Raw genomic sequence first — 6,915 nt, forward strand, 5'->3', positions numbered from 1 at the left:
ATGTTGTCCAACATCTCAAACAATACAGAATTCTGAAGTGGGCCAATAAAAAATTACTGCAATTGGATTTTTAAAGCAAGGGCTAAGAAATTTGAAAGAAAAGGTCCTTACTAGCTGAGTTATCATCATCATCATTATTGTTTAATAGCTACTCCTTATTGAGCACCGATCACGTGCTAGACAGGGTATTAGATGAACTATATAGGAAATCTCATTTCATCCACACAACTCCCTTTTCAGGGTTCAATTGTGGTTGACAGTGATTACCAAAGTCAGCCTCAATGTTTAAAAGAGTTTTGTTCACATTCCCTGAGAAATCACTGTGGTATAATGGAATCTTTGTCTGGAAATTAGAAACCTGGGGGAATTTATTCATCTCTCCAAGTTGTGTTTTCTTCGTTTATTAAATGATGTGTTCAGACTGGTTGATTTCATAAATTTATGAAAATCATGGTAAGAAGAAGTGGTTGGCTAAAACTATGAGCCGAGTGCAATGCTAATATATTTTTGGTGGACAATGCTTTACAATTTCCATTTCCATTATAAACGTTATTATTTTTGATTCTCACTCACAGCTCCCTTGTGAGATAAGCAGGATGGAGATCACTTCCCCATCCCTGGGAGCAAGCCTGGGAATGTTATTCTTTCTTAATAAATACTCCAGAAAGAGCAGTCAGTTTTTGTTTTTTTTTCTTGCAGTGCAAAGCAGTGGGAAAAGTAAATGAAAGGTTCTATGATAGTTAAAACAAATAGACAAAGAAATGTAAAAGCTTGACTTTTTCACTATGCATTGCAAACATTTTACAAATTTTCATTTTACTAAAGAAGAAAATCATGTGAATTGTTTCTCTCTAAAGTACTCTACTTGAAAAGGCAATTCAGTCTCCTAGCAACCAACACTTCTGCAAATGAGAAAAATGTCTGGAGGAAGGGAGAAACTACAATTACACACGATGAATAGAGCAGAATTCTCATGAGCCTGGAAGAGAATCATAAAGGGTATCTTAGCCCATTTCCTTTCTCCCAGTGTCAGCTTCTGGGATCTTCAGAGGTTCCAAACAAGGGGCCCCAGCAAGGTCAAATGTAGTGGCCTACCTTAGGCCTATGCCTAATGCTGGGGCCCTTCTTTTCCCACCTCCTGGGAGCTACATCCTTTCTAAAGGAACAGCATTTTTATGAGCAAGTTCTGGAAATCCTCTAGGGCAGCACAGTTCAAAACGGTAGTCACTAGACTCACATGACTATTTAATTTTAAATTTTAATTAATTTAAATGAAATAAAAAATCTGCTCCTCATTCACATAAGTCACGTTTCAAGTACTCAAGGGTCGCATGTGGTCATTAATGGTTACCATATTGGACAGCTCGCCCTTGGAACATTTCCATCACTGCAGAGAGCTCAATGCTGCTCCACCGTGCTGCTCTGCAGAGTGCCAGTAGAACGGATTTGGATGCAGAAACTTCAGTTAGGAAGGGGTGAGCCTTGTTATTGCCTCCCTGAGTTTTACCTCCATCTTTAGATTTTTTCTCGCTGTATTTCCACATTAGATACTCGTTTTTCCCGTAGTCCTCTTCAATTGGAAAAGTAATTTCGATAACTGGTACGTTATGTTACGAATGTGACTAAGGGTTACAGAGGGAAAGGACGTGAGAGGACAAGGCCTTTTGTGCCATCAAGCAATTGATGTTTTCTACAGAGTTAAATCTAAAAGTTTATAGCAGCAGTAGGAACAGCAGGTCACAAATAACAAACTTCTCCCTCAAGGTAATTCAATACAGGATAGTCCGATACCTTTAGAAGTGATCATTTTTGGTTCCTATTTTTGGACCCCTCTATTTGGCTAGCACGTGAGGTAATGCTGACATTCATGCTTGGGAATGAACAAGGATTTCCAGACAGGTTGGGTTGCTCTCCTGGATTTCCTCATCTTCTCTTTTCCTCTTTCCTTCTTATACACTGCCTTGATCAGCTGTTTTGGTGCCTATCCAGTGAAATAACTTCGTGCCTTGCAGAGAAGATGAAGCAGAAGGGGATTGCAGCAATCCTGTATTCTGAGTCCATCTGCACTGACACACCAGGGTGCTGGACATCAGGACTAGTCAGGGAAATACCTGACACAGACCACCGCCGGCACAAATCCCCCAACTGGAGCTTTAACTCCCACATGGCTGTGGGGTCCCAGTAGAGCCAATGCGTGCCTGTCCAAAATGGACACTCTCCTTCTTGACAACACTGTTCATTTTGTCTTTTTTTTGTGTGTGTGTGAGGAAGATCAGCCCTGAGCTAACATCTGACAATCCTCCTCTTTTTTGCTGAGGAAGACTGGCTCTGGGCTAACATCCATGCCCATCTTCCTCCACTTTATATGGGATGCCGCCACAGCATGGCTTGACAAGCAGTGCGTAGGTGCGCGCCAGGATCCGAACCGGCGAACCCCAGGCTGCCGCAGCGGAGTGAGCACACTTAACTGCTTGCACCACCAGGCCGGCCCCCAACACTGTTCATTTTGAATGGTGGGTCTTCTGCACCTGCTGTAATGGATAACTCAGCTGAATTCATATGTCACTAGTCAAAGAAACTTCTCATGCTGAAGTTTTTCATTTTAATTCCAGGGCCTTCATAGTTAAGTTCACATTTATAAAAATTTGTCCTATCCCACTGAAAAGCAGTTGTGGGTTGATACTTCCTTTTTTATACAGTTGAAAATTCTTTCTTCAAAAAATATTCTTCTAACATATAAATCTCTGGAAGTCTTTTAAAAAATATATGTCAGTCTGAGAGGTGAAAAGCAAAAGCAAGAACTCTGAAACCTTGACCTAGTGTTTAAAGTGTGGGTTATTAACAAATGGCCAAATGTAAGGGCTCGGTAAGCCTATAAGATGCAGGGCAAGACGTGATTGGAAGCAATGCCAACAGGGAGGGTGTTTACTGACGTGCTCAGCTAAGGACACAGCTCCCATATTTCTGTCCATGGGGAATTGATTTTAAATTAGAATCCAAGCAAGAATTGATCCATTGCAGGAGTGGAAGTTTAACACACTCCTCTTTCCACATGGCTGCAACATGCAGAGAGGAGACCATGGCAGAGAAAAACCAGATGCACAGACCAGGCTGAGAGGCTAAAAGTTGTAGGTTCATGATCTTGTTTCCTTAATAACTAGAGCTGGCAGCCAGCAAGCCAGAACAGAGTAAAGGGAAGGAGCAAAAATAACCTTCCGGGAAATCAATTAATAAATAGTAATAAAAGGAGAAGAATTATAAACAGTCACAAGCCTCAGTTTGCTAACTTTATTTTCATGCAAGTCAACTTAGTTCTAAAGCCTGTAATTCTGCCTAGTGGTGGAAAGAAATAAAGTTGCCAATTCAACAAAACTCAATTACCTCTGGTTTGAAATATAGTCAGATCAGGATTTGACTTAAAAGTCCTACTTATTTGAGTAGGGTTTTTCTGGGCCCTCTGCCTTCACCCACACACCTAGACACATGCACACTTCCTTCCAGTACTGAAGCCCTGGGACATAGCTATTCTTCTCTACTGTGGCTCATATTGTCGCAGAGTCCTCCGGGAAGCTGTCTTCTAGCTCCACACAGGAATTGGGGTGTGGGCCTCCTGTGCCTTTGGATACCTACGCATGTCTGGGGTTTCAGTACTGCCTCTTTCTGGAATTAAGATGCTGAGGACAAGGCATGGGGTGGGCACGGAGTGGCCATTTTGTTGGTGTCTAAAAACCTTTGCTCTCTCTCATGTTCTCCACTCTTCTCCCTCCAATCCAGGGAGGGTTGCCCTCTCTTTCCTGTGTAGAGGAAAACCGTGTACAACATTGGGCATTCTTCCTCTCGGTGTGATTTACAACATGAACTCAATGTCCCAAGTGCTTCACTCTCTGGGCCTTTGGAAACACAAGTCCTTGTCTCTCTTAACAAAGCCAGACTCCTGCTAATGAAGGCCTTGCTGTACAGTTTGTTATTTCTGTAATAGATTTACAAAAATTAATTTAGCACTTTAATTAATGTCTTGTTCTAGGTCTTACACATCCTCCTCCTAGAAACAATGAATGTCATTGATTCATTGAGTGGAGAGCCCAGGGGCAACTGGAAGCTGACGAGGAATCACTGGGAAAGAAGAAAATACGTCAGCTACTGGGTCAAACATAATGCTATAATGATGATGAACGTGATAACCACCATGCGCTGAGTTTTTGTTGGTTGCCAGGCACTGTTCTAAGACCTTTCTTTGCCTGTCTCATGTAATCCTCGGATATAGTCTGTGAAGTAGGCACTGTTCCCATCCTACGTTACTGATGAGGAAGCAGAGTGTTAGGGAGCATTGGAAACGTGACCAGTGACGAGGATTGTCCAGCTGGGAACTAGAGGAGAAGGGACGTGGACCTCTGCAATCTGACTCCGGGGCCTTTGTTCAGACCCACCACTCATTTCTTCCTCCCGGGTGTCCTGAGCGTCCCCCAAACTATGGAAGAACTAAAAAAATCATTAAAGCATTTTCACCTTATGGTGTTAACTATGTGTTCTTTCATACCTTGAAAGAAAAGATAACTCCCAAGATAAAACCGTGTCCACACACTCAAAAAGAAAAAGCTATTCAATTGATTTTCTAAAGTTACATTACTCTATTATGGAAAAAAAAAAAAGCTGGTAAAGGTAGTCTAAAAAAAGACAATTCTTAATGTGAAATAATAGAAAATATATGTATTGGTCTCTGCCCCCTTTTCTTGGCACAGAATTCCTAAAACCCTTTTAATTTCCTAAGTGATGACAGCACTAGGAGCATCTTTTGTTCTATCGAGGTGACTCTGAGTGGGCTTCTGGATGGCTCCTGGATGGGGGCTGGTCACCAGAAAGACCAAGCCCTGATTAGAAGCTTGATTAGAAGCCCGACCCCCTACTTCTCCAGAGAGGGGGGAGGGGCTGGAAATGGAGTTAGTGGTCCATCATGCCTATGTGATGAAGCCTCCATAAAAATCCCAAAAGTACTGGTTTCTGAGAGTTTCCAGGTTTGTGAACAAATCCACACCAGGAGGGTGACTCACTCCAGCTCCACAGGGACAGAAGCTTCTGTGCTCGGGACTCTCCCAGACTTCAATGTATCTCTTCATCTGGCTGTTCATCTGTATCCTTTACCACATCCTTTAATAAACTAGTAAACATGAGTAACTGTTTTCCTGAGTTCTGTGAGCCGCTCTAGCAGATTAATTGAACCCGAGGGAGGGGGTCCTTCTGATTTATAGCCCATTGGTCAGAAGCACAGGTGACAACATGGACTTGTGATTGGCATCTGAAGTGGGGGGCAGTCTTGTGGGACTGAGCCCTTAACCTGTGGGATCTGAGGCTATCTCCAGGTAGAGAGTGTTAGAATCGAGTTAAATTGTAGGACACCCAGCTGGTGTCGCAGAGAATTGCTTGCTGGTGGGGGAAACCCACACACATATGGTGACCAGAAGTCAAGTGTTTTGTGTGAGTAGTAAAGGTGACACACAGGAGAACTGTAGGTTTTTCCAATACAATTAACTATAATGATCTAGAGGCCATATTTGACTTGCATATATGTGCTTGTCTGATCCAGCAATATTTCTAAAGATATCTAAATTATTAACAGGGACATGTGCCACTTGTTTCCTCTACTCCTTATTATCTTATACTTGACTGATTCACATGTTTATATTGTTTGCTGGTTCCTGAAGATATTTGAGTTGCCACTAAAGTCGCTTATGATTATAGATATGTAATCATAAATACAATTTATTAGATCCTTTTCATTTGAGGATATAACGCTTGAAGTGTGTGACCTATAGCTCTTTTTAATTTTGTTAACTACAAGTTTGAATTTTACTCATGAGAAGATGTCACATGGGGCCATTAGAGAGTTAGCCTGTCAATCACCAGCATTCACATCTCTAAGTTTTGTTCTCTGATTATGAAGGTAGACTGTTCTACATGTTAAGGGTGAAATCACAAACTATCAGGATAGCCATAGATATGGAGATTCATAAATGTCTTGGTATATGCTAGCAAGGATAAAATAATCACCTATCACAGCAAAGTGAAGCTTAATTTAGAATGTATGAAGGGGCAGGGCTATGAGGAAACAGCACAATGAAAGCAACAAGAACTGGCTCCAAGAGACAAGAAAATGTGTTAAAATAAGAACAGAAAGCCTAGAAAATTCAGTCGAGGATGTTTTGTGTAGCAAGAAACTGTTCCATATACCTAAGCAGGCCCTGAGAGAGTTGGGGAATTGAAGAATCAGTGATGTTCCTAATTGCATCACAGATTCCTTATGGAAAGTTTAGGTTCAGCAGACTTTATTTAAAAGGCAGGATGCAAGTAATACGTTAAAATATATATACCAGAGCCAGCCCTGATTGCCTAGTGGTTACAGTTCGGCACTCTCACTGCTTCAGCAGCCTGGGTTCATTTCCCAGTTGTGGAACCACACCACCTGTCAGTTGCCATGCTGTGGTGGAGGCTCACATACAAGAACTTACAATTAGGATATACAACCACACACTGGGGCTTTGGGGAGGTCAAAAAGAAAAAGAGGAAGATTGACAACAGATGTTAGCTCAGGGGGGATCTTTCCCTGCAAAAAAACAAACAAAAAATATATATATATGTTTGTGCGTGGGTATATATATATATACATATATATATGTATACCAAAAATATATTCAAAATCTTAAAGGGTATTTTCATGTGAAATGGGGCCAACTATAATTATCTGGAAAATTTACCCCATCCCTTGACAATATTTGGTTGGATAAATCATTAATCTGCATATCAGCAGTTTTGCCAAAGAATTTTAAAAAATAAGACAAAATGTCTTGCTATCCATATGGTCTTTGCAAACTGCCTGTGGGAGATTTGTAAATGTGAGAACGAATGTGCAAAAAGGAACCT

At 41.4% G+C, this 6,915-nt stretch overlaps 1 pseudogene; it reads left to right on the forward strand.

Moving 5' to 3' along the window:
* The first annotated feature begins 822 nt into the window (after positions 1 to 822).
* Positions 823 to 4,018, forward strand: LOC147915813 (uncharacterized; annotated as a pseudogene).
* Positions 4,019 to 6,915: the final 2,897 nt, after the last annotated feature.

This window comes from Ceratotherium simum, chromosome 12 (assembly GCF_057802395.1).
Source record: "Ceratotherium simum simum isolate JZ-2026a chromosome 12, ASM5780239v1, whole genome shotgun sequence".
Taxonomy (NCBI): domain Eukaryota; kingdom Metazoa; phylum Chordata; class Mammalia; order Perissodactyla; family Rhinocerotidae; genus Ceratotherium; species Ceratotherium simum.